The 19,109-nt window shown below is 53.3% G+C and overlaps 1 long non-coding RNA gene across 1 annotated transcript; it reads right to left on the bottom strand.

Moving 5' to 3' along the window:
- Positions 1–974: 974 nt before the first annotated feature.
- Positions 975–3,563, bottom strand: LOC138922786 (uncharacterized). The gene is made up of 2 exons (XR_011435905.1): positions 2,460–3,563; positions 975–1,684 (listed from the first exon to the last, which is right to left on the bottom strand). It is a non-coding gene; the product is annotated as an uncharacterized lncRNA (long non-coding RNA).
- Between the last annotated feature and the right edge of the window lie 15,546 nt (positions 3,564–19,109).

Here is a 19,109-nt window from a genome sequence, read left to right as displayed (position 1 = left end):
AACTTAACCACTCGGCCACGGGGCCAGCCCCCTCTGCCATTGAATTTTGACCGTGCGAATGTGACTTGCCGCTGTAGGGCTGCGTGGATCTCTCAGGCATCCTGCTGTGCCATGCGGGGGGGGGGAATCCTTGGTGGGTGGGTCGATAGACGTCCCTTTGGTTGTCCCCTGGAGGGGAGAGACAGAGGGGACGACTCAATCCACCACGAACGCTGATGTCGCTCCGATAAACCTGTAGCGGTGATTCTAGTTTATGGCCCGTGTCCTGAAAAGAACTTCCCGAAGGGCCAGCCCGGCGGTACAGCAGTTAAGTTCGCACGTTCCGTTTTGTCGGCCAGGGGTTCGCCGGTTCGGATCCAGGGTGCGGACGTGGCGCCGCTTGGTGAGCCATGCTGTGGTCGGCGTCCCGCCTATCAACGGGAGGAGGATGGGCACGGATGTTAGCTCGGGACCACTCTCCCGGGGCAAAAAGAGGAGAATTGGCAGCAGGTGTCAGCTCGGGGCTCGTCTTCCTCGAAAAATAAATTAATTAAATAAATAGAAACAACTTCCCAAACCTCTCTGATAACTTGAAGCTTTGAAGTTTTGCGAGGTGAAATCAGGTGATAAAAAAGTCCACGGACGGGGGCAGCCCCGTGGCCGAGTGGTTAAGTTCCCACGCTCCCCTTCGGCGGCCCAGGGTTTTGCCCGTTCAGATCCCGGGCACGGACACGGCACCGCTCGTCGGGCCGTGTGGAGGCGGCGTCCCACATGCCACCACTAGAACGGCCCTCAACTAAGATAGACAACTATGTCATGGGGGGGATTTGGGGAGAAAAATCGGGGGGGGGGAAAAAACAAAAACGGAAGATTGGCAACAGTCGTTAGCTCGGGTGCCAAACTTAAGACAAAAACAATTTCCTTGACGATGTAGATCATTTCCGAGTAAGATAGAACCTGAGACGTGAGTGGCTAAATAGAAGTTTATCTACTTTGGGTTTGTGAGGATACGGAAACGAAAAGACGTTTGGGTCTATCGAGGAACACGTCTCGTGCTTTATTAAAAGCTTTGACAGGGGACGGCGGCACGGCGGCATAGTGGTTAAGCTCCTGCACTCAGCTTCGGCAGCCTGGGGTCCTCGGGTTCAGATCCCGGGCGTGGACCTCCACCGCTCCTCACACCGGGCTGTGGTGGCATCCCGTCCGCAAGATCAAGGAAGTGGGGCGCAGGTGTTACCTCGGGCCCGCTCTCCCTCAAGCAGAAAGAAGAGGAAGATTGGCAACAGGCGTCAGCTCTGTGAGGGCCGATCTTCCTCACCCAAAAACTAAAGTGAGATGAAATCAAATAAAGCGAAGGAAGAGATAAACCTATGAAATCCCATGTTTCTAAAAGTGGCCAAGTGTTTAGAAATTGGCCAAGCGACAGACTGCTCATGGGAAGGACAGTTCCTAATTGCTGACTTCTTAGTTTTCACCAAAATTAAGGTTCGTGAGGGTTAAAAATTCTACTTAACGAATGCGATGAAAGCCACTAGGCCGGCCCAGTGGCACGCTGGTTAAGTGTGCCTGTTCCACTTCGCCGGCCCGGGGTTCGCCGGTTCGGATCCCGGGGGTGGACGTGGCACCGCTGGGCGAGCCACGTGGTGGTAGGCGTCCCACATATGAAGTAGAGGAAGATGGGCACGGAGGTTAGCTCAGGGCCAGCCTTCCTCGGCAAAAAGAGGAGGATTGGCAGCAGTTAGCTCAGGGCTCATCGTCCTCAAAACAAAACAACACAAAACAAAACAAAAAGCCACTAAAAGTGAATATGGGAAACATCTTTGTGTTCAAGGAAAGTGAGATGGCTGCCTTCAGGCAAGAGGGCCTAAAAAGTAAAGATCGTTTTGTCTGTGAAAAGGTGATCACGGGGAAAAAAATCTGAGAAAAAGGTCTGTTCGTGGTCAAGTGGCCTAAAATTGGAACGAGTGGACAGATAGAAATGGCGAGCGATAGGATCTATTGGAGTCTATGAGGAAGCCATTGGGTGTCGGCCTAATTCGGCCTGACAGTGTTTTTCCAAAAGGGCCTGACGTGGCCGTCGAGCACGCATCGCATCGTAGATCTGCTTTAAACATTTCCTACGGCAAGAACCAATGCCCTTAAGGGAAAGGAGCAGCTTCCCCGTGCTCGGGCCTTTCCTTAAGGAGAGGCATCTTTCCTTAGGCTAGGAACGGATGGTTGCGCTCACCTTTGACCATCCGGCTCACCTGTGACCACCCAGGCCCAGACAACAGACCTGCCACCCAGCAGTGTCTGTCGATCGCTGTGCTGACAGAGCAGTGTCGCGACTATCGTCCAAGGGACCTTTCGATCCTATGTGAAACGTCCTCTCTGGGGGTCTAGAAGCACTCTGTACACCCCACTTCCCGGGCGCCCTTTCTTCCTTCAGGAAGAAAGGCCCCGGGCCACAGTCCTTACATCTTAGGTCAGAATAAACTCACCCCGATTTTCACGGATAGATTGGTTCCGGATTATTTCCATCGACAGAATGGAATCAAGTCAATGAGTTTCAAGATCGGAGGGAAGCTGATGCAAAATCAGAATTGGTTTTTCTCGCTCTCGAAAGGATACTTTTCTCTAACTTCTAGTCTCCTCCTGATAAAGACATTGGAAAAGGTTTCTCTTGACCTCTGAGGGAATCGACACCAAAGACAGAGATCCTCCATTTTGTCAGAATGATTTCCTAGGCCTCTAACGGAGGAGGCCTCCCTCGGACGGGAGCTCAGCTTTTGTTTTGCAACAGTTTTCCTCTCTCTGCTTGCCTTTAACATCTCCTTTCCCGTTCTTCTTATTTGGAAGGGAAATACGTGCACCGCTGGGGGGGGGAGGGGGAAGAATTTTCTAAATGACCAAAGAAGATCTACGACTGTTGTTATTTTGGTTTCACGGAGCAGTTCCACGTCCACATTTACCCCATTTTAAACACCCACACACACTCACAGCACGGCGCTGTGAGGATGTCCCGGGGAACTCGATTTGTGGAGGGAATGGCTGTGAGGTCTCTGCCCCCAACCCGCACCATTTGGGTGCTTCTGCTTGTTGATGAGGACGGGAAGCCCTGCTGAAATCCATATTCTTATCACCACACGTGAATCTGCACCCATGCTCCCCCCGTGTGTCGTCTTTGGGCTTTGCTGTGGCCCCGTGCGGAGGGAGACCCGTTTTGTCTTGTAAACTTTTCAGCGGCCAAGCGGCTCGGTCCTTTCCTCTACGACTTGTGGGCTCCGTCTGTCCGTCTGCCTTAGAAAGACCCTCTGGGCCGGAAGTGACAGGCTGCACACAATTCCTGACAGACTGCGGACAATTCCTCCGTCGTCACGGTCCTTCTCTGATGACGTGCATGGTTTCGGTTTGACAGCGACCCCCACCCCCCACCCCGCCCTGATTTTCTAAGTCCTCCCGGGACCCGGGAAGTGCTCGGGCCGCTCCGGGAATCGGGGGCCGGCAGCCCCGGCCTGCCCCGTGGCATCTCCGGGGACTTTTCCACCCTCTGTCCGCGTCAGCCAGCCGGCAGCCCCGGCCCGGCCCAGGAGTCACGTGGGGAGTCTGTCCCCTTCCTGGCAAGCCCACCCACCCCACCCCCCTCCCCGCCGATTTTCCAAGACCTCCTTCTGCGCCCAGGGTTGCCCTGTGCTGCCTGGGAGCTCCGAGGTGGACACCCTGGGGCCTCGCGTGGTGACCTCCCGGCCGCCCCAAGCGGGCCCAGAGAGAAAGAGAGAGAGAGACAGAGTCAGAGACAGAGAGACAGAGAGACAGAGACAGAGGTAGACAGAGAGAGACCTGACCCGGCGGTGGGCTCAGGCTGTGCACTCTCGCTGGCCGGTTCCCTCCCGCTGACCCCTCCGCGCCGGTTGTTGGGCGCCATCTGGCGGCCGCTTTTACAGAGTGGCCCTCCTCCGGAGCCCCGGCGACATGAGCAAGGGATGGGACTTGCAGGACGTCTGTGTGGTTTCCAGTGTGGGTCTGTGTGGAACAGAGCTGCTAAGAACATTCATGCCCCGGATTCTGTGTGAATGAACAGGAACGTGGCCGCAGCCCCCACCCCGCCCCCCGCCCCAGCCCCCGGGAGTGGCGGGAGTGGGGCCCTCCAGACCACCCTCGGGTTGGATGCCTCCCTCCCTGGAAGGACTCACGGGACTCCACAAAAGCTGACTTCCTGGAGGTCCAGCGGAGACCCCCAAGGCCCAAGGCCCCCCACCACCACCACCACAGATCACTGTGGAAGCCTTAACGACCCAAGGCTCCAGCTACATACAGACGCTCTTAGGAGGCAAGATACACCAAGGGCTTATGTAGGTTGCCACTTTCGGTGGTTGTTTCCGCGGCGTGTGAGTTTTGGAACCCGCCACGCCATTTTTCACAGAGGCCATACCGTTTCCCTTCACCACCAGTGAGGCGTGAGTGACTGACTTGGCTTCTCCGCGACCTCACTAGCAGTTTGATCCTGTTCCTGTATTTGGAAGAAGCCAGTCTCACCCATGTGTCCCCACAATGTCTCCCTCTAATTTTCTCACTTGCTTTTCCAGGGAACAGCTCACATCTTTTCATGCGCTCATTGGTCATCCATGCGTACCTCCTCCTCCCCAGGTGAAAGTGCCTGCTCTGTCTATTGGCCTTCCATTGTATTTGTATTTTTCAGTGTTGATTTCCCCCGGGTCTCCACTCCATTGTGGGGTTTTTTTTTGTTGTTGTTGTTTTTTTTTCTGCTTAAAGATTGCCACCTGAGCTAAGCCTCTGTTTCCCATCTTTGTCAGTTTCAGAGGGTAGATTTCTCAGTCTTGCTCTTTCCCAAGTTCTGCACGCCCTTGTGTGTGTGTGTGTGTTTTTTTTTTTTTTTTGCTCAAATATTGAACCTAAGCTAGCATCTGTTGCCCATCTTCGTCAGTTTGAGAGGGTAGGTTTCTCAGTGTTGCTTTTTCCCCAGGTCTCCAAGTCCCTCACTGTGTGTGTGTGTGAGTGTGTGTGTTTTCTTTGCAAGATTGGCACTTGAGCTAACGTGTGTTGCCAATCTTTGTCAGTTTCAGAGGCTAGATTTTTCAGTATCGCTCTTTCCCAAGGTCTCCACTCCCTTGCTCTTTTCTTTTCTTTTTTTTTTTTTGGCTTAAAGATTGTCACCTGAGCGAGGCTCTGTTGCCCTGCTTCCTCCGTTTCAGAGGGTACCTTTTTTCAGGGTTGCTTTTTCACCGGGTCTCCTCGCCATTGTAGTTTTGTATTTTATTTTATTTTTTTGCTTAATGATTGCCACCTGAGGTAGCCTCTGTTGCCCATTTTCGTCAGCTTCAGAGGGTGGATTTCTCAGTGTTGCTTTTTCCCCAGGTCTCCACGCCCTTGTGTTTTCCTTTTGCTTAACGATTGCCACCTGAGCTAGCCTCTGTTGCCCATCGTCGTCAGTTTCAGAGGGTACATTTCTCAGTGCTGCTTTTTCCCCAGGTCTCCACGCCCTTGTGTGTTTCTTTTGCTTAACGATTGCCACCTGAGCTAGCCTCTGTGGCCCATCTTTGTCAGTTTCAGAGGGTAGATTTCTCAGTCTTGCTCTTTCCCAAGTTCTGCACGCCCTTGTGTGTGGGTTTTTTTTTTTTTTTTTTTTTTTTTGCTCAAATATTGAACCTAAGCTAGCATCTGTTGCCCTTCTTCGTCAGTTTCAGAGGGTGGATTTCTCCGTGTTGCTTTTTCCCCAGGTCTCCACGCCCTTGTGTGTTTCTTTTGCTTAACGATTGCCACCTGAGCTAGCCTCTGTGGCCCATTTTCGTCAGCTTCAGAGGGTGGATTTCTCAGTGTTGCTTTTTCCCCAGGTCTCCAAGTCCCTCAGTGTGTGTGTGTGTGAGTGTGTGTGTTTTCTTTGCAAGATTGGCACTTGAGCTAACGTGTGTTGCCAGTCTTTGTCAGTCAGAGGCTAGATTTTTCAGTATCGCTCTTTCCCAAGGTCTCCACTCCCTTGCTCTTTTCTTTCTTCCTACCTTTCTTTCTTTCTTTCTTTCTTTTTGGCTTAAATATTGTCACCTGAGCTAGGCTCTGTTGCCCTGCTTCCTCCGTTTCAGCGGGTACCTTTTTTCAGGGTTGCTTTTTCACCGGGTCTCCTCGCCATTGTAGTTTTTTTATTTTATTTTATATTTTTGCTTAATGATTGCCACCTGAGGTAGCCTCTGTGGCCCATCTTCGTCAGTTTCAGAGTGTGGATTTCTCCGTGCTGCTTTTTCCCCAGGTCTCCACGCCCTTGTGTGTTTCTTTTGCTTAACGATTGCCACCTGAGCTAGTCTCTGTTGCCCATCTTTGTCAGTTTCAGAGGGTAGATTTCTCAGTCTTGCTCTTTCCCAAGTTCTGCACGCCCTTGTGTGTGTGTGTGTGTGTGTGTTTTTTTTTCTTTTTTTTTGCTCAAATATTGAACCAAAGCTAGCATCTGTTGCCCATCTTCGGCAGTTTCAGAGGGTAGAATTCTCAGTGTTGCTTTTTCCCCAGGTCTCCACGCCCTTGTGTTTCCCTTTTGCTTAAAGATTGCCACCTGAGCTAGCCTCTGTTGCCCATCGTCGTCAGTTTCAGAGGGTACATTTCTCAGTGCTGCTTTTTCCCCAGGTCTCCACGCCCTTGTGTGTTTCTTTTGCTTAACGATTGCCACCTGAGCTAGCCTTTGTTGCGCTTCTTTCTCAGTTTCTGAGGGTGGATTTCTCCGTGTTGCTTTTTCCCCAGGTCTCCACGCACTTCCTTTTATTTTTCCTTAAAAATTGCCACCTGAGCTAGCCCGTGTTGCCCATGTTCGTCAGTTTGAGAGGGTGGATTTCTCAGTGTTGCTTTTTCCCCAGGTCTCCACGCCCTTGTGTGTTTCTTTTGCTTAACGATTGCCACCTGAGCTAGCCTCTGTGGCCCATCTTCGTCAGTTTCAGAGGGTAGATTTCTCAGTGCTGCTTTTTGCCCAGGTCTCCACGCCCCTGTGTGTTTCTTTTGCTTAACGATTGCCACCTGAGCTAGCCTCTGTTGCCCATGTTCGTCAGTTTCAGAGGGTGGATTTCTCCGTGCTGCTTTTTACCCGGGTCTCCACGCCCTTGTGTCTTTCTTTTCTGCTTAAAGGTTGCAACCTGAGCTAGGGTCTGTTGCCCATGTTCCTCAGTTTCAGAGGGTGGATTTCTCCGTGCTGCTTTTTACCCGGGTCTCCACGCCCTTGTGTGTTTCTTTTGCTTAACGATTGCCACCTGAGCTAGCCTCTGTGGCCCATTTTCGTCAGCTTCAGAGGGTGGATTTCTCAGTGTTGCTTTTTCCCCAGATCTCCACGTCCCTCAGTGTGTGTGTGTGTGAGTGTGTGTGTTTTCTTTGCAAGATTGGCACTTGAGCTAACGTGTGTTGCCAGTCTTTGTCAGTCAGAGGCTAGATTTTTCAGTATTGCTCTTTCCCAAGGTCTCCACTCCCTTGCTCTTTTCTTTCTTTCTTTCTTTCTTTCTTTCTTTCTTTCTTTCTTTCTTTCTTTCTTTCTTTCTTTCTTTTTGGCTTAAATATTGTCACCTGAGCGAGGCTCTGTTGCCCTGCTTCCTCCGTTTCAGAGGGTACCTTTTTTCAGGGTTGCTTTTTCACCGGGTCTCCTCGCCATTGTAGTTTTGTATTTTATTTTATTTTTTTGCTTAATGATTGCCACCTGAGGTAGCCTCTGTTGCCCATTTTCGTCAGCTTCAGAGGGTGGATTTCTCAGTGTTGCTTTTTCCCCAGGTCTCCACGCCCTTGTGTTTTCCTTTTGCTTAACGATTGCCACCTGAGCTAGCCTCTGTTGCCCATCGTCGTCAGTTTCAGAGGGTACATTTCTCAGTGCTGCTTTTTCCCCAGGTCTCCACGCCCTTGTGTGTTTCTTTTGCTTAACGATTGCCACCTGAGCTAGCCTCTGTGGCCCATCTTTGTCAGTTTCAGAGGGTAGATTTCTCAGTCTTGCTCTTTCCCAAGTTCTGCACGCCCTTGTGTGTGGGTTTTTTTTTTTTTTTTTTTTTTTTGCTCAAATATTGAACCTAAGCTAGCATCTGTTGCCCTTCTTCGTCAGTTTCAGAGGGTGGATTTCTCCGTGTTGCTTTTTCCCCAGGTCTCCACGCCCTTGTGTGTTTCTTTTGCTTAACGATTGCCACCTGAGCTAGCCTCTGTGGCCCATTTTCGTCAGCTTCAGAGGGTGGATTTCTCAGTGTTGCTTTTTCCCCAGGTCTCCAAGTCCCTCAGTGTGTGTGTGTGTGAGTGTGTGTGTTTTCTTTGCAAGATTGGCACTTGAGCTAACGTGTGTTGCCAGTCTTTGTCAGTCAGAGGCTAGATTTTTCAGTATCGCTCTTTCCCAAGGTCTCCACTCCCTTGCTCTTTTCTTTCTTCCTACCTTTCTTTCTTTCTTTCTTTCTTTTTGGCTTAAATATTGTCACCTGAGCTAGGCTCTGTTGCCCTGCTTCCTCCGTTTCAGCGGGTACCTTTTTTCAGGGTTGCTTTTTCACCGGGTCTCCTCGCCATTGTAGTTTTTTTATTTTATTTTATATTTTTGCTTAATGATTGCCACCTGAGGTAGCCTCTGTGGCCCATCTTCGTCAGTTTCAGAGTGTGGATTTCTCCGTGCTGCTTTTTCCCCAGGTCTCCACGCCCTTGTGTGTTTCTTTTGCTTAACGATTGCCACCTGAGCTAGTCTCTGTTGCCCATCTTTGTCAGTTTCAGAGGGTAGATTTCTCAGTCTTGCTCTTTCCCAAGTTCTGCACGCCCTTGTGTGTGTGTGTGTGTGTGTTTTTTTTTTTTTTTTTTTGCTCAAATATTGAACCAAAGCTAGCATCTGTTGCCCATCTTCGGCAGTTTCAGAGGGTAGAATTCTCAGTGTTGCTTTTTCCCCAGGTCTCCACGCCCTTGTGTTTCCCTTTTGCTTAAAGATTGCCACCTGAGCTAGCCTCTGTTGCCCATCGTCGTCAGTTTCAGAGGGTACATTTCTCAGTGCTGCTTTTTCCCCAGGTCTCCACGCCCTTGTGTGTTTCTTTTGCTTAACGATTGCCACCTGAGCTAGCCTTTGTTGCGCTTCTTTCTCAGTTTCTGAGGGTGGATTTCTCCGTGTTGCTTTTTCCCCAGGTCTCCACGCACTTCCTTTTATTTTTCCTTAAAAATTGCCACCTGAGCTAGCCCGTGTTGCCCATGTTCGTCAGTTTGAGAGGGTGGATTTCTCAGTGTTGCTTTTTCCCCAGGTCTCCACGCCCTTGTGTGTTTCTTTTGCTTAACGATTGCCACCTGAGCTAGCCTCTGTGGCCCATCTTCGTCAGTTTCAGAGGGTAGATTTCTCAGTGCTGCTTTTTGCCCAGGTCTCCACGCCCCTGTGTGTTTCTTTTGCTTAACGATTGCCACCTGAGCTAGCCTCTGTTGCCCATGTTCGTCAGTTTCAGAGGGTGGATTTCTCCGTGCTGCTTTTTACCCGGGTCTCCACGCCCTTGTGTCTTTCTTTTCTGCTTAAAGGTTGCAACCTGAGCTAGGGTCTGTTGCCCATGTTCCTCAGTTTCAGAGGGTGGATTTCTCCGTGCTGCTTTTTACCCGGGTCTCCACGCCCTTGTGTGTTTCTTTTGCTTAACGATTGCCACCTGAGCTAGCCTCTGTGGCCCATTTTCGTCAGCTTCAGAGGGTGGATTTCTCAGTGTTGCTTTTTCCCCAGATCTCCACGTCCCTCAGTGTGTGTGTGTGTGAGTGTGTGTGTTTTCTTTGCAAGATTGGCACTTGAGCTAACGTGTGTTGCCAGTCTTTGTCAGTCAGAGGCTAGATTTTTCAGTATTGCTCTTTCCCAAGGTCTCCACTCCCTTGCTCTTTTCTTTCTTTCTTTCTTTCTTTCTTTCTTTCTTTCTTTCTTTCTTTCTTTCTTTCTCTTTTTGGCTTAAATATTGTCACCTGAGCGAGGCTCTGTTGCCCTGCTTCCTCCGTTTCAGAGGGTACCTTTTTTCAGGGTTGCTTTTTCACCGGGTCTCCTCGCCATTGTAGTTTTGTATTTTATTTTATTTTTTTGCTTAATGATTGCCACCTGAGGTAGCCTCTGTTGCCCATTTTCGTCAGCTTCAGAGGGTGGATTTCTCAGTGTTGCTTTTTCCCCAGGTCTCCACGCCCTTGTGTTTTCCTTTTGCTTAACGATTGCCACCTGAGCTAGCCTCTGTTGCCCATCGTCGTCAGTTTCAGAGGGTACATTTCTCAGTGCTGCTTTTTCCCCAGGTCTCCACGCCCTTGTGTGTTTCTTTTGCTTAACGATTGCCACCTGAGCTAGCCTCTGTGGCCCATCTTTGTCAGTTTCAGAGGGTAGATTTCTCAGTCTTGCTCTTTCCCAAGTTCTGCACGCCCTTGTGTGTGGGTTTTTTTTTTTTTTTTTTTTTGCTCAAATATTGAACCTAAGCTAGCATCTGTTGCCCTTCTTCGTCAGTTTCAGAGGGTGGATTTCTCCGTGTTGCTTTTTCCCCAGGTCTCCACGCCCTTGTGTGTTTCTTTTGCTTAACGATTGCCACCTGAGCTAGCCTCTGTGGCCCATTTTCGTCAGCTTCAGAGGGTGGATTTCTCAGTGTTGCTTTTTCCCCAGGTCTCCAAGTCCCTCAGTGTGTGTGTGTGTGAGTGTGTGTGTTTTCTTTGCAAGATTGGCACTTGAGCTAACGTGTGTTGCCAGTCTTTGTCAGTCAGAGGCTAGATTTTTCAGTATCGCTCTTTCCCAAGGTCTCCACTCCCTTGCTCTTTTCTTTCTTCCTACCTTTCTTTCTTTCTTTCTTTCTTTTTGGCTTAAATATTGTCACCTGAGCTAGGCTCTGTTGCCCTGCTTCCTCCGTTTCAGCGGGTACCTTTTTTCAGGGTTGCTTTTTCACCGGGTCTCCTCGCCATTGTAGTTTTTTTATTTTATTTTATATTTTTGCTTAATGATTGCCACCTGAGGTAGCCTCTGTGGCCCATCTTCGTCAGTTTCAGAGTGTGGATTTCTCCGTGCTGCTTTTTCCCCAGGTCTCCACGCCCTTGTGTGTTTCTTTTGCTTAACGATTGCCACCTGAGCTAGTCTCTGTTGCCCATCTTTGTCAGTTTCAGAGGGTAGATTTCTCAGTCTTGCTCTTTCCCAAGTTCTGCACGCCCTTGTGTGTGTGTGTGTGTGTTTTTTTTTTTTTTTTTTTTGCTCAAATATTGAACCAAAGCTAGCATCTGTTGCCCATCTTCGGCAGTTTCAGAGGGTAGAATTCTCAGTGTTGCTTTTTCCCCAGGTCTCCACGCCCTTGTGTTTCCCTTTTGCTTAAAGATTGCCACCTGAGCTAGCCTCTGTTGCCCATCGTCGTCAGTTTCAGAGGGTACATTTCTCAGTGCTGCTTTTTCCCCAGGTCTCCACGCCCTTGTGTGTTTCTTTTGCTTAACGATTGCCACCTGAGCTAGCCTTTGTTGCGCTTCTTTCTCAGTTTCTGAGGGTGGATTTCTCAGTGTTGCTTTTTCCCCAGGTCTCCACGCCCTTGTGTGTTTCTTTTGCTTAACGATTGCCACCTGAGCTAGCCTCTGTGGCCCATCTTCGTCAGTTTCAGAGGGTAGATTTCTCAGTGCTGCTTTTTGCCCAGGTCTCCACGCCCCTGTGTGTTTCTTTTGCTTAACGATTGCCACCTGAGCTAGCCTCTGTTGCCCATGTTCGTCAGTTTCAGAGGGTGGATTTCTCCGTGCTGCTTTTTACCCGGGTCTCCACGCCCTTGTGTCTTTCTTTTCTGCTTAAAGGTTGCAACCTGAGCTAGGGTCTGTTGCCCATGTTCCTCAGTTTCAGAGGGTGGATTTCTCCGTGCTGCTTTTTACCCGGGTCTCCACGCCCTTGTGTGTTTCTTTTGCTTAACGATTGCCACCTGAGCTAGCCTCTGTGGCCCATTTTCGTCAGCTTCAGAGGGTGGATTTCTCAGTGTTGCTTTTTCCCCAGATCTCCACGTCCCTCAGTGTGTGTGTGTGTGAGTGTGTGTGTTTTCTTTGCAAGATTGGCACTTGAGCTAACGTGTGTTGCCAGTCTTTGTCAGTCAGAGGCTAGATTTTTCAGTATTGCTCTTTCCCAAGGTCTCCACTCCCTTGCTCTTTTCTTTCTTTCTTTCTTTCTTTCTTTCTTTCTTTCTTTCTTTCTTTCTTTCTCTTTTTGGCTTAAATATTGTCACCTGAGCGAGGCTCTGTTGCCCTGCTTCCTCCGTTTCAGAGGGTACCTTTTTTCAGGGTTGCTTTTTCACCGGGTCTCCTCGCCATTGTAGTTTTGTATTTTATTTTATTTTTTTGCTTAATGATTGCCACCTGAGGTAGCCTCTGTTGCCCATTTTCGTCAGCTTCAGAGGGTGGATTTCTCAGTGTTGCTTTTTCCCCAGGTCTCCACGCCCTTGTGTTTTCCTTTTGCTTAACGATTGCCACCTGAGCTAGCCTCTGTTGCCCATCGTCGTCAGTTTCAGAGGGTACATTTCTCAGTGCTGCTTTTTCCCCAGGTCTCCACGCCCTTGTGTGTTTCTTTTGCTTAACGATTGCCACCTGAGCTAGCCTCTGTGGCCCATCTTTGTCAGTTTCAGAGGGTAGATTTCTCAGTCTTGCTCTTTCCCAAGTTCTGCACGCCCTTGTGTGTGGGTTTTTTTTTTTTTTTTTTTTTTTGCTCAAATATTGAACCTAAGCTAGCATCTGTTGCCCTTCTTCGTCAGTTTCAGAGGGTGGATTTCTCCGTGTTGCTTTTTCCCCAGGTCTCCACGCCCTTGTGTGTTTCTTTTGCTTAACGATTGCCACCTGAGCTAGCCTCTGTGGCCCATTTTCGTCAGCTTCAGAGGGTGGATTTCTCAGTGTTGCTTTTTCCCCAGGTCTCCAAGTCCCTCAGTGTGTGTGTGTGTGAGTGTGTGTGTTTTCTTTGCAAGATTGGCACTTGAGCTAACGTGTGTTGCCAGTCTTTGTCAGTCAGAGGCTAGATTTTTCAGTATCGCTCTTTCCCAAGGTCTCCACTCCCTTGCTCTTTTCTTTCTTCCTACCTTTCTTTCTTTCTTTCTTTCTTTTTGGCTTAAATATTGTCACCTGAGCTAGGCTCTGTTGCCCTGCTTCCTCCGTTTCAGCGGGTACCTTTTTTCAGAGTTGCTTTTTCACCGGGTCTCCTCGCCATTGTAGTTTTTTTATTTTATTTTATATTTTTGCTTAATGATTGCCACCTGAGGTAGCCTCTGTGGCCCATCTTCGTCAGTTTCAGAGTGTGGATTTCTCCGTGCTGCTTTTTCCCCAGGTCTCCACGCCCTTGTGTGTTTCTTTTGCTTAACGATTGCCACCTGAGCTAGTCTCTGTTGCCCATCTTTGTCAGTTTCAGAGGGTAGATTTCTCAGTCTTGCTCTTTCCCAAGTTCTGCACGCCCTTGTGTGTGTGTGTGTGTGTTTTTTTTTTTTTTTTTTTTTGCTCAAATATTGAACCAAAGCTAGCATCTGTTGCCCATCTTCGGCAGTTTCAGAGGGTAGAATTCTCAGTGTTGCTTTTTCCCCAGGTCTCCACGCCCTTGTGTTTCCCTTTTGCTTAAAGATTGCCACCTGAGCTAGCCTCTGTTGCCCATCGTCGTCAGTTTCAGAGGGTACATTTCTCAGTGCTGCTTTTTCCCCAGGTCTCCACGCCCTTGTGTGTTTCTTTTGCTTAACGATTGCCACCTGAGCTAGCCTTTGTTGCGCTTCTTTCTCAGTTTCTGAGGGTGGATTTCTCCGTGTTGCTTTTTCCCCAGGTCTCCACGCACTTCCTTTTATTTTTCCTTAAAAATTGCCACCTGAGCTAGCCCGTGTTGCCCATGTTCGTCAGTTTGAGAGGGTGGATTTCTCAGTGTTGCTTTTTCCCCAGGTCTCCACGCCCTTGTGTGTTTCTTTTGCTTAACGATTGCCACCTGAGCTAGCCTCTGTGGCCCATCTTCGTCAGTTTCAGAGGGTAGATTTCTCAGTGCTGCTTTTTGCCCAGGTCTCCACGCCCCTGTGTGTTTCTTTTGCTTAACGATTGCCACCTGAGCTAGCCTCTGTTGCCCATGTTCGTCAGTTTCAGAGGGTGGATTTCTCCGTGCTGCTTTTTACCCGGGTCTCCACGCCCTTGTGTCTTTCTTTTCTGCTTAAAGGTTGCAACCTGAGCTAGGGTCTGTTGCCCATGTTCCTCAGTTTCAGAGGGTGGATTTCTCCGTGCTGCTTTTTACCCGGGTCTCCACGCCCTTGTGTGTTTCTTTTGCTTAACGATTGCCACCTGAGCTAGCCTCTGTGGCCCATTTTCGTCAGCTTCAGAGGGTGGATTTCTCAGTGTTGCTTTTTCCCCAGATCTCCACGTCCCTCAGTGTGTGTGTGTGTGAGTGTGTGTGTTTTCTTTGCAAGATTGGCACTTGAGCTAACGTGTGTTGCCAGTCTTTGTCAGTCAGAGGCTAGATTTTTCAGTATTGCTCTTTCCCAAGGTCTCCACTCCCTTGCTCTTTTCTTTCTTTCTTTCTTTCTTTCTTTCTTTCTTTCTTTCTTTCTTTTTGGCTTAAATATTGTCACCTGAGCTAGGCTCTGTTGCCCTGCTTCCTCCGTTTCAGCGGGTACCTTTTTTCAGGGTTGCTTTTTCACCGGGTCTCCTCGCCATTGTAGTTTTTTATTTTATTTTATTATTTTGCTTAATGATTGCCACCTGAGGTAGCCTCTGTTGCCCATTTTCGTCAGCTTCAGAGGGTGGATTTCTCAGTGTTGCTTTTTCCCCAGGTCTCCACGCCCTTGTGTTTTCCTTTTGCTTAACGATTGCCACCTGAGCTAGCCTCTGTTGCCCATGTTCATCAGTTTCAGAGGGTAGATTTCTCAGTGTTGCTTTTTCCCCAGGTCTCCACGCCCTTGTGTGTTTCTTTTGCTTAAAGATTGCCACCTGAGCTAGCCTCTGTTGCGCTTCTTTCTCAGTTTCAGAGGGTAGTTTTCTCAGTGTTGCTTTTTTCGCCAGCTCTCCACGCCCTGGTGTCTTTCTTTTCTGCTTAAAGGTTCCAACCTGAGCTAGCGTCTGTTGCCCATGTTCCTCAGTTTCAGAGGGTGGATTTCTCCGTGCTGCTTTTTACCCGGGTCTCCACGCCCTTGTGTGTTTCTTTTGCTTAACGATTGCCACCTGAGCTAGCCTCTGTTGCGCTTCTTTCTCAGTTTCTGAGGGTGGATTTCTCAGTGTTGCTTTTTCCCCAGGTCTCCACGCCCTTGTGTGTTTCTTTTGCTTAACGATTGCCGCCTGAGCTAGCCTCTGTGGCCCATTTTCGTCAGCTTCAGAGGGTGGATTTCTCAGTGTTGCTTTTTCCCCAGGTCTCCACGTCCCTCAGTGTGTGTGTGTGTGTGAGTGTGTGTGTTTTCTTTGCAAGATTGGCACTTGAGCTAACGTGTGTTGCCCATCTTTGTCAGTTTCAGAGGCTAGATTTTTCAGTATCGCTCTTTCCCAAGGTCTCCACTCCCTTGCTCTTTTCTTTGTTTCTTTGTTTCTTTGTTTCTTTCTTTTTGGCTTAAATATTGTCACCTGAGCTAGGCTCTGTTGCCCTGCTTCCTCCGTTTCAGAGGGTACCTTTTTTCAGGGTTGCTTTTTCACCGGGTCTCCTCGCCATTGTAGTTTTTTATTTTATTTATTTATTTTTTTGCTTAACGATTGCCACCTGAGCTAGCCTGTGTTGCCCATGTTCGTCAGTTTCAGAGGGTAGATTTCTCAGCGTTGCTTTTTCCCCAGGTCTCTACGCGCTTGTGTGTGTGTGTGTGTGTGTGTGTGTGTGTGTGTGTTCTGCTTAAAGATTGCCACCCGAGCTAGCCCCTGTTGCCCATCTTCGTCAGTTTCAGAGGGTAGATTTCTCAGTGTTGATTTTCCCCCAGTTCTCCACGCCCTCGTGCTTTTTTTTTTTTTTTTAATTTCCTTAAATGTCGGCACCTCAGCTAGCCTCTTTTTCCCATCTTCGTCCGTTTCAGCGGGTAGACTCTCCGCCTGCCTTCGACAGACCCTCTGCGCTTGAAAGCTTTCCTCCTCCCGTCATCACGGTCCTTCTCGGATGACGTGCCTGGTTTCGGTTTGACCGTCCCCGCCCGCCCTGATTTTCTAAGTCCTCCCGGGAGCCCCGGGGGCGCTCCGGCCGCTCCGGGAAGCGGCGGCCTCCCGGCCGCACCGGCTCAGCCCGGCCCGGGCCGACCCCTGGCCTCTCTGGGGGAACTCTCCCCGTCCCCTTCCCGGTGAGCGCCCGAGAAACCTTTTCCGGGTCCCCCTCCTGCGGCTGGGGCTGCGCCTTGGCGGCCGGGAGCCCGCGGGCGGACGCCCCGGGGCCGAGCTGGGCCGGGAGGCTGGGTCCGAGGGGGCGCCGGGACGGGATCTGGCGGCCCGGCGGCCCGGCTGTGCTCCCCGGCGGGCCCGCGCTCCGGCTCCGTCCCGCTGAGGCGGTCGCCGGTCGCCGGGTGCCACCTGGCGGCCGCTTTTATATCGTCTCTTTCCTCCGGAGCTCCGGCGACGCGGGCCAAGGGACGGGACTCGGCCGCGGTGACCGAGGCAGAGTCCCGGGAGGCCGGCGTCGCTGGCGGGATCTGGCCCGGTGGCGCCGGTGCGTGAGCGCGACGCCCGCTCGCCGGAGATTGGAGGTGCAGGCTACTGAGGGAGGTGGCTGTCGCCGCGCCGCCCGGTGCCGGCCGGGGTGTGGGGCCTCCCGGACGGGTCGACCAGCAGCCGCCGGTGCCCCTCCGTCCCCGGGAGGGGGTGGGGGGCCACCGCGGGGGAACGGGCGAGGGAACTCGTCCCGTGCCCGGCCGTCGTCCTGAGGGCGGCCCGGTGGTCGGGCCTTCCGCGTCGCCGATCCCCTTTCCGCGCCCCGCTCCGGAGGTGGGGGACCGGCCGGGGCCTTGCGGGGGAGGCCCGTGGAGGGCGCGACGGGCTCGGCCGCCGGGCTGGCCTTTTCCCCACTGGTCTTCCGAGTCGACCGGCTCTGGCGGTGGGGACCGGGCCCGGTCCTCGGATGCCTCCTCCTCCGTGGCAGTTTTTTGTCCAAGTCCCGCCCTGGAGAAGAGCGTGGACCGGCCCCGGGAGCCCTCGAGGGCGGGCCGGGGAGGGCGTCCCCGGCCGGGACGCGTGCCCGGGGTGGGTCCGGGCCGTCGGACCGGACTTCTCTCTCCGAGTTTCGCGGGTCGCGTCTTTGTCCGGAGGTGGGAGGGGGCCGGCTCGAGGCGTAGGTGGAGCCCCGGCTGAGGGACGGGAGCCACGGTCCCGCCCCGGGCCCGGTCGCCGGAGGCTCCTCCGTGGAATTCTTTTCTAAGTCCTGACCCGGCGACTCAGAGGGAGGGACCGACCGGTCCCGGCCCGCGCGGGCGGCCCGGGGAGGCTGTCCCCGGCTCCCCCTGCCGCCACGCTTCTGGGGTCGACCAGATGGCCCCGGGAGCTCCGGGCCTGGTGGCGATGGGGTCGTGCTTGGGGTCTGGTGGCCGTGGCCGTGATCCAGGGGTTCCCCTCGTGATCCGTGGGTGGGCCCCGTCTCCGGGCGCGGCGATTCTTGCCCCTGAATGGGTGGTTTTGTGCCGCCAGATAAGTGCTGACACGCTCTGCTCGGGTGACAGTCGCCCGAGAGCTTCCGGGTGCCTGGATGCGTGTGCGGGGAGGTCTCCGGGCTCTGGCCGAGAACCGGACGCCCGTTTCCACCCCCGCCGCTTGAGCCGCCCGCTGGGGCCTGCGCGCCGGCTCTTGTGCGTTCCAGGCGTCCCCGCGACCGTGGTGCCACCTCCGGTCTCTGGTACCCGAGGGCGGCGGGGTTAGGGGCGCGGGGTCCTCTACCACGTGCACTCCCTGCTGCCGGCACCCGGGTGCGGTCGCGACTTACCCCGTCCCGCCGGCTCCGTGCCAGTGCGTGTCAGGCGTTCTCGTCCTGGGGTCGTCGCCCGCGCTTGCTAGAGGAGGAGGGGGGCCGGTGAGGCTGAAGCAGGCTCCTCCGCTCGCTGTCCTCGCCGGCCTTCCCTTGCTCGGGGATCCCTCGCGTTATGCTGCTGATCGATGTGGTGATGCTGTGCTCTCCCGGGCCGGGCCTAAGCCGTGCCAGACGAGGGACGGACGTTCATGGCGAACGGGACCGCTCTTCTCGCTCTGCCCGCGGGCCCCCTCGCCCGTTCTCCCCCGCTGCGAGTGGCGTGTGGGAGGTGGCAGGGGTGCGGAATCCGGCCCGACCTCGCTCCCCCGCCCCGTGCCTTGTGGCGTGGGCGGTGTCGGGGTCTCCGTGACGCGGCGGATGCTCCGCCTGTGCCTCTTGGCTGTGTCTCGCGGGCGGCCCTCCCCACGGTGGGGCGGGCCGTGTTGCCGCCGCGCCGCGCGCCTTCTTGGACGCGTGAGCGCGCTCCCCCGGCCGTTGGCGGTGCCCCTGGAGTGTTCCAGGTCGTCCCTCAGGCGCCTGAGGCCGATTGGCGGTGTCGTTCCCTGTTCCCGTCGCCCTCCTCAGGTGACCGCTGCGCTGGTGTGTCTGAGAAGCGGGGGGTCGAGTCGGTAAGGGAGGCGTGCCCGTCCCCCTCGGGGGGGACGGGTGCCTCGTCGCCCCCCCCCACGGCGTGCCGTGTGGGGGCGGGCAGGCTCGGGCGCGTGCCCGCGTGTTCCCCTTGCTGGGGTTTCCACGCGGGTGTGGGAGTGATCGTGGCGGGCCGAGCCAGCGGCGTGATGCTGGCTCTTTGGTTGGGAGGTGCTGTTTGATCGGCACCTCCGTCCCAGTCTCTGCCTCCCTTGGTCTCGGCCTGAGGGGAGGCACTGACTTGGGAGCCGCACAGGGGCCTTTTAGATCCCTAGCTAAGCCCAGTGTGGCCGGAGATGGCGAGCCCGGGGCAGCGCGGGCTCGCGGCCCTGACCACGGACGCTCCGACTTGCTCTAGGCCTTACCTCTACCGCAGACCCCTCCTGCGTTGTGTGGCCATGGTGTCTGTAAGCGCCTTGGTGGGCCCGATGGCGGACGATGGGCGGGGGCGACACGCCCTCGGTGAGAAAGCCTTCTCTAGCGATCCGAGAGGGTGCCTTGGGGTACCGGACCCCCCAGCCGCCGCCCCTCCTCTGCGCGTAGTAGCCACGGACGCCACCACCGTGGCGCGTGGGCAGAGCCGCTCTTTGCCTACCGCGGCCGGCGCCTCCCCCCTCCGAGTCGGGGGAGGGTCACGCCCGGCCGGGCCGTCGTTGGGCGC

Source organism: Equus caballus, unplaced genomic scaffold (assembly GCF_041296265.1).
Source record: "Equus caballus isolate H_3958 breed thoroughbred unplaced genomic scaffold, TB-T2T unassigned-0002557, whole genome shotgun sequence".
Classification (NCBI taxonomy): domain Eukaryota; kingdom Metazoa; phylum Chordata; class Mammalia; order Perissodactyla; family Equidae; genus Equus; species Equus caballus.
Note: the sequence above shows the minus strand (reverse complement) of the source record. Positions and strands in the feature narration are given on the sequence as shown.